The sequence below is a fragment of the Myotis lucifugus genome, unplaced genomic scaffold (genome assembly GCF_000147115.1).
Source record: "Myotis lucifugus unplaced genomic scaffold, Myoluc2.0 scaffold_136, whole genome shotgun sequence".
NCBI lineage: Eukaryota > Metazoa > Chordata > Mammalia > Chiroptera > Vespertilionidae > Myotis > Myotis lucifugus.
This window is the reverse complement of record NW_005871184.1, coordinates 2,110,327-2,118,693: the sequence shown is the minus strand read 5'-3', so window position 1 is coordinate 2,118,693 and position 8,367 is coordinate 2,110,327.

The following is an 8,367-nucleotide window of genomic DNA, read 5'->3' as shown; positions in this document are numbered from 1 at the left end:
GTTTGTATGACTAGTCCAGTGATGGCGAACCTTTTGAGCTCGGCGTGTCAGCATTTTGAAAAACCCTCACTTAACTCTGGTGCCATGTCACATATAGAAATTTTTTGATATTTGCAACCATAGTAAAACAAAGACTTATATTTTTGATATCTATTTTATATATTTAAATGCCATTTAACAAAGAAAAATCAACCAGAAAAATAGTTCGCGTGTCACCTCTGACACGCGTGTCATAGGTTTGCCATCACTGGACTAGTCCCTGTGTAGAAACGGCTGCTAGGCTGTTTTGCTTGTTTGTTTTTTATTGGTTTGTTTTTTAATTTGAGCTCAATTAGCCACTGGGAGCCCTTTTTAGTAGGTGTCTTCTTTTTCAGCACCCATATTTTCCCCTTTTCAATCAGAACCTTGTTGACATTGTAGATGATTGATTAGGTCAATTTGTCCTGTGTCAATGCCAGAGTGGCTTGGCTACCTGCTCTGGTTCAATCTAGTCCCTCATTGGGACTCCTGCTGCAGGGCAATAGCCAATAGAGCAAGTGGAACCATTTGCTTAACAGAGGTCTTCCAAGTACCTGTCAAACTCAGAAAATTCTGTCTCTTACACCAGCCAAAACAACGTGGGACAGGTTAGAGAACAACAAAGGCACTTAATTCATAAAAGAAATCAGGAGTGATTGACAAAAGTATTTGACATAACCATTATGAATTATAAACATGGAGGGGATACAGTAGCTCGATGGGTCATTTCTATCCTTCATGCAACCATTATCCAAGTTTTTATAGAAGGTTTTAAACATCTGGTTATATAGAATATCAATAGTTTTACAATGAAATATACTGAACAAATTAGAATAAGAATTTGCAACCCAGACCTTAAAGTAGCTCCAACTCAGTTGGGAGCCAACTGAAAATGTCATAAAATTTAAATCCTGGAGAGAGAACCAAGATGGCAGCATAGGTAAACACCTATACTTGCTGCCTCTCACAACCACATCAAAATTACAAGTAAAAGGCAGAACAGCTACCACCCAGAACCGCAGGAAAGCTGGCTGAGTGGAAGTTCCACAACTAGAGAGGTGAAGAAAGCGCACTGAGACTGGTAAGAGGTTCTGAGGTGCGGAAAGTGCTGGCACCTGGATGTGCTGCTCTTTTAATCAGGAGGGAGATACAAGCTCTCACTTGCTCTGAACTCCAGTTCTGGGCGAGACTCTGGGGGACCCAACACATATGGGGAGAAACTGGACTGTCTGGCATTGGGACAGGAACATGAGGGCGGCTTTCTCTCAGAGGTGCTCACAGTGATCATTGTTCCTGCACGGGGCCGCGGGATGCGGAGATCCGGGGACCTCCGAGGCAGGGCTGACTGGCAGCCATTGCTGTTTGCTCCACCCTGGTGATTCCCAGAGACCCTGCCCCACCCAATTTACAACCCCCACCCAAGCTGTGCACATTGGCTTTTGCTCATGAAAGGTGCTGTCCTTTCTCCACCTAAATCCTGTGAACATGGGTCAGAGAGTCCCAGAGCTTCCACAAGAAGGCCCAAGCCCGGTAGCAGCAGCCTTCACAGCAGGCCTCGTCTGGGAACTTCCAAACCCCCTACAAAGAGGAGGAATCTGCAGATTTCTCTGTAGCTCCTGCTGGGTGGCCCCAGACAGTGGCTGAACTTGCACCTCCTTGGAGATCCAAGAGCCAGTGCAAGGGGCAGACTCAATAAGCACCAAAGCCCTACTGAAGCAAGTCCTTCCCCATAAGGTACCTCCTGTGCAACAGATATTCCATTATAGACATAGCTTGTCATCACAGCCAATTGGCCTGGAGGTCAATTCCTCCCAGTGATATCAACAGCAATAAAGGGTTAACTACAACAAGACTGTGTAAACAGTCCACAAAGGGGTGCACCAAGAGCATCCACCTCAGGTGACTGGGGAGGCTGAGCCACTGGGCCCTATAGGACACCTACCACACAAGGCCACTCTATCAACTCGAGGAGACTTAGCAGCTACCCAGTACATAGAAACAAACACAGGAAAGCAGCCAAAATGCAGAGACAAAAAAACAAGTCACAAATGAAATAAATGGATGAAAGCAAAATACCGGATATAGAGTTCAAAACCATGGTTATAAGGTTACTCAAGAATCTTCTAGAAACTTCTGAGAAATTTAGTGAGACCCTCAAGGATATAAAAAAGGACCAATCAGAAATTAAGCATACACTGACTGAAATAAAGAATAATATGCAGAGATTCAACAGCAGACTAGAGGATCCCAAGAATCAAGTCAAAGATTTGAAATATGAAGAAGCAAAAATCACCCAACTGGAAAAGCAAAAAGAAAAAATAATCCAAAAACATGAAGATAGTGTAAGGAGCCACTGGGACAACTTCAAGCATACCAACATCCGAATTATGGGGGTGCCAGAAGAAGAGAGAGCAAGATATTGAAAACCTATTTGAAGAAATAATGACAGAACACTTCCCCTACTTGGTATAAGAAATAGACTTACAAGTCCAGGAACTGCAGAGAACCCCAAACAAGAGGAATCCAAAGAGGACCACACCAAGACATATCATAATTAAAATGCCAAGGGCAAAAGACAGAGTGAATATTAAAAGCAGCAAGAGAAAAACAGTTAGTTACCTACAAGGGAGTACCCATATGACTGTCAGCTGATTTCTCAACAGAAACTATGCAGGCCAGAAGGGAGTGGCAAGAAATATTCAAAGTGATGAATAGCAAGAACCTACAACCAAGATTACTCTACACAGCAAAGCTATCATTTAGAATTTAAGGTCAGATAAAGAGCTTCACAGACAAGAAAAAGCTAAAGGAGTTCATCACCACCAAACCAGTATTATATGAAATGCTAAAGGATATTCTTTAAGAAGAGGAAGAAGAAGAAAAAGGTAAAGAGAAAAAATTATGAACAACAAAGTGACAACAAATACATATCTATCAACAAGTGAACCTAAAAATCAAATGAATAAAAAACCTGATAAACAGAACAGACTGGTGAATATAATAGAATCAGGGGCATGGAAATGGAGCAGACTGACAATTCTTGTGGGGGAGGGGTTGCGGGGGGTGCAGGAAGAGATTGGACAAAGAGCTTACACCTATGGACGAGGTCTGTGGGTGGGTGGGGGTAGGCATGGAGTAGGGTGGGAACTCGGTGGAGGGGAGCTATGGGGGGAAAAAAGAGGAACATCTGTAATTATCTGAACAATAAAGATTAAAAAAAGATTTAAATCCTAACCAGCCATAGACACTAGAAGCAAAACTGGAATGGCCCCTTAATGGATTTGACAATACCTGGGAAGAAGCATTTATCCAGGTACAGCAGGAGTTATTGGTATGGCACAGACTCCTTCTTAGGCTGCAAGCACATAGTCAAGGTGACTCTGTTGTCCAGGACTACTCATGCTCAAAAGTCTAAAGATGTTTTCTGGGCTTGAATGGTGGCTATGTGAGCAATTTGATTAACAGTTCTAGTTAGGTCTCAAATGATCCTATCTAATAAAGAGGGAATATGCTAAATGACACTCACACCATCACAAAGATGGCAGCACCACAGCCAATAAGGAGGGAACATGCTAATGGGCTGCCCCGCCCCCAAAGATGGTGGCGCCACAGCCACAAGATGGCGGTGCCCAGTCCCCTCAGCTCCACTGGGGCGACCGCCCTGTGCGCCTGCCTCCAGAGTCCATCAGTCCCTTCAGCCCCCCAGCCGCCCAGGGCCACCTGAGGCTCAGGTAACCAGGGCCAGCTGAGGCTTGTGCTCCCAGCAGTGGCAGCAGCAGAGGTGTGATGGGGTGTCGCCTTCCCCTGATGGCTGGGTCACCTCCCGCCCCTGAGGGCTCCCGAACTGTGAGAGGGGGCAGGCCAGGCTGAGGGACCCCTCCCTCCAGTGCATGAATTTTCATGCACCGGGCCTCTACTATCTAATAAGCAGTACCAAGGCCACTCCATGAAAATACAATTCTGAGAAAGCCATTACCCTCAGCTCCTGTAAAACCTGCTAACAAGTCACAACCCACAGAAAGGCTGTGAGAGTTATCTTCATAAACAGAGGGATCCTCATCAGGTAGTAATCTACTATTGATCAGGCTTTCTTTTTTCTCTCATGAGAACTTGAGGTGTGGCTGTTATTATTTTGAGGATAGTAAGAGAGGATGTCAAGTGACCCAAAAGGCATTGTCCAGTCAGCCTCCAGCTATCTAGACAATCATATGCTCAAGGCTGACTTCCTTGTGCACAAAAATATAACCTGTGGGGGTACAAAGGTGCCTGCTAGAGTTTGTTCATTTGTAGATTCATGAACAAGAAAGGAGGTGAGAACATTTTCCATCCAGGGCTCAGTCTGTTTTGAACATCCCTCTAGAAGTCCTTTCTGGTATGTTTGAACATTGTGGGGTGAACATTTAGGTTACTGACAGTGTGGGCTGTTTCCACTCACAGTGGCCTTTCAAAGGGGAGTTCCGTTTCACTGGCTGATATAGCTGAAAATTCTAGATGTGAAGAATAGTTGGATCTGAAGGTTTGAAAAGGTTATCAAAATGTGAGATTCATTCTCATTTTATCTCGTTCTATCTATCTGCCCCCACTCACCCGCAACACTTTCTTCATCTCTCACCTCTAATTTCCTTTGTGCTGACTTCAGTTTACCTTCAAGATCTCTCCATGTAGCAAAGTTCTGTAGCTCTAAGTTTAGCAGCCCTAAAAGAAAGTGCCTTTCCACTGCATTACCTCAAATGAACTCCCATTATGATCATCTTTCATCTCCTAAATTGGATGTGATTTCTTCCCAATGCATATTGTTTGCACCTCTCCTATGGCAATGCCATATGTGATCATATTATCTCCTTTTCCTCCACCCTCATTTTATTACAGTGTCCTAATGAGGCCCTCATGAGCCACTTAATGGGTAAACAGCAGTCCCATACTTATTGACTTTAATAGAAGTGCTGTTTAGCATTGAATCTTTTCTCAGGTAAGAAGGTTTATGCACCTAAAAACTTCATGTAAAAATTAACTTAATATAGGTACAATTTTTATGAGAGATAAGAAGTAATACTTTTTTTTATGAGATGATAAATGCTAACTGAACTTACATTTCACAATACACATAAGTCAAACCATTATGCTGGACTCCTTAAATTATTCAGTGATCTGTCAATTATATCTCAATAAAACTGGGGAAAAGGTAATACTTAATTGTTGTATTTATGTGAAGAAAATTTGAATGTGTAATAATAAATTCAAATATTTTAAACTATTTTAATAGATATCTATCTAAATAGATCAAAATACTTTCAAATAACATTGATTTTATATATGACTATTTTTAGAGTTATAGGAGAAAAAAATTACCATAAGACAGTGGTTCTCAACCTTCTGGCCCTTTAAATACAGTTCCTCATGTTGTGACCCCCAACCATAAATTTATTTTTGTTGCTACTTCATAACTGTAATTTTTCTACTGTTATGAATTGTAATGTAAATATCTGATATGCAGGATGGTCTTAGGTGACCCCTGTGAAAGGGTCGTTCAACCCCCAAAGGGGTCGTGACCCACAGGTTGAGAACTGCTGCCATAAGAGAAAAGTAGCATTAGAAAATAAGAAATCAGAAAGGGAAAGAAAACAGGCAGGAAGAAAAGAAATTCAGGCAGAGTAAAAGGAAAAAGGGCAGAGTGTCACAGAGAGAAGACCTACAAAAGAAGCCTAGTGAGAAATGAAGATTAAACATCCATTTTCCAATTCTTCTGCATTAAAAACAAGGGAAAAGAGTCATGGCCAGTGTGGCTCAGTTGGCCATGTCCTCCCATGCACCCAGAGATTCAATTCCCTGTCAGGGCACATGCCTGGGTGCGGGCTCCATTCCTAGAAGTGGGTGTGCAGGAGGCTGTCAACCCATGTTTCTCTCTCTCCCTGTCCCTTCCTCTTTCTCTAAAATCAATAAAAACATATTTTTTAAAAAAATCAAGGGAGGGAAACAGAAAAATATGATCACAGGGGGTAAAAATAATCTTAGACTAACATTAAAAGGCAAACAGCAATTTGGAAAAAAAATGTTAACAAGGATTAGAGATAAGAACAGTACTTGACACATAGTAGATTTGTTGGATGAGTGAGTAAAAACTTATATTTTTAATACAAGGAACTTCTACAAACAAACAAAACTATATTAAAATATTGTCTAAGGACATGATCAAAATAAAAATATAACTAAGCATGTGAAATTTTAATTAACTCAAAATCAAACAACAATATCTTTGTACCTCATATATTAATATGGGAATGCAAATTTATACTCTTTTGGAAAACAATTTGATGTGGTGTTCTTTAGCTGTTCTGCACAGCAAGCATCTTCAACATTTCAGTGGCAATCAAAAATAAGTATTTATTTCCCACAGGTTTCTGGAGAAGCAAGAGTGGCTCTGCTTCATATTGAAATTCCTGCTGGCATGGTATTCTCTAAATGTATCTCACCCTTCTCTGAAACCAGTGGGCTAGCCAGCGCAAATTTTTCTCTTGGCGATCGCCGAGGTACAGGAGGACAAGTGGAAATGCACTAGACTCCTTTGGATCCAGGGTTGGATCTGGCACAGACCATAAGGCAAAGTGAATCATAAGATGGAACTCGGAGTCAAAGAGCAGGGAAGTATGTTCCATCCAAAATGAAACCACCACAGAGGCATGGGTTCAATGGAGGAGGAAGAATTGGGCCAAGCATTTTATCTTCCACAGGTACTTTTCTGGAAAACATGAATAGAAATCCAAAGTGGCAACACAAATGCCAAATCCTACCCTTGTCTGTTGTTGATTTTTTTTTTGGTTGAAATATAAGGCATGAATTCTCTAGTGTCAAACACAGGCTCTATGAGTTCATATTGCCTTTTATTTGCCTGCTTTTTAGGGACTTGACTTGACCCTGCTGGCATTTGAGCTTGACCTCCCTGATTTATAGTTACACTACTCCACCACTATTTCTAATTGTGACAAATTGGAAGTCTATCAAAGTTCCAAACATAAGAAAATAGACAAATTAAGGTCCAGCTATAATATACATTATATAGCCCAAATTGGTCTTTAAAATTATGTGTAATAGCATTTGAAAATCTTTCCAATATATTAATGAAAAAATATCAAGACCTAGTTATATACAATTCTGTTTTAAATGTTAAAAATTGAAATCATGTACTGGTATATATACATTACATACATTTATTAAAGAGAGACAGGAAATATATCAAATATTATGACTATCTCTGAATATTAAGATTACCAATTGTTTTTATCTTTATCATTCCATATCATTGTAACACCCTACAATGAATATTATTACTTTTATAATCCAAAAAATATAAATATAAAATACAACTGCTCTCTCTTGACTACAAATCTAGATAGAACATTTAAATATTAATCACACAATACTAGGATTTAAAAGTACTTTCACACAGTGCCATCCTTTTCAATTTGCAACTTGGAAGCTAAATATGGTGGTTCCATACTTAGTTAATGTGCAATTTTCACTCTTCCTCCCTCTGCATGGTATAGTCTCTCATTTATTTATCAATATGTTTCCTTCCCAGAATAAATTATATATGACTTTGAGGGCAGTGATGACTTTACTATATTTCTCATATCACCTAATGCAATGCCTTACAGATCCCAAGAAAGAAGATACCTACCAAGATGGGCTCTTGGTGGTTAAATGGGCTCAAACTTAAAAACAGAGCCTAGCAGCCCTTTCTAAACAAGGGCTTATCAAGCAAACCACACTTTAGGGAGAAGCCTACAGTAAAATGCCTGTCTCTTGCAATGAACTGTCTACCTGCACTGTGTTCCTGCCAGCTGAGCCAACCCTTACAAAGGAGTTCCTGGGTCATATTCCAGCCAATAGGACAATCTGAACTGTGCATCTATATCCCCACTAGCATATTCACTGACCAATCAGTGTAGCTCCATTCTGACCAATCAAGACACTGCTTTTTGGACCAATCAAACTGCAAGGATTTGGAGACCTCATTTGCCTGAGAAAGGACCAATTAGGGACCATGAATGAGAACTTTTCTCTATTTGTTAGCTTCCCTCTCTGGCTCAGAGAGAGTGTATTTTCCCTTTCTACTGAAGCCGGCATTTCCCTGGTTCAAGCTGAAACATGGAAAACCTTTCACCAGAGCAGACTGGGGCAGACCAGAGCAGGAGGAGCAGAGAGGAGCAGAACAGAGCTGTCTAGCCATAGAGGGCCCTCGCCCAAGGGCCACTGTGCTGTTGCACAGCCAGGATGTTTCATAATTGAGCTGTAGCACTAATGAGCTGTTCCACAGCCGTGCTGTTCTCAGCTGTGCTATATGACAAGTGA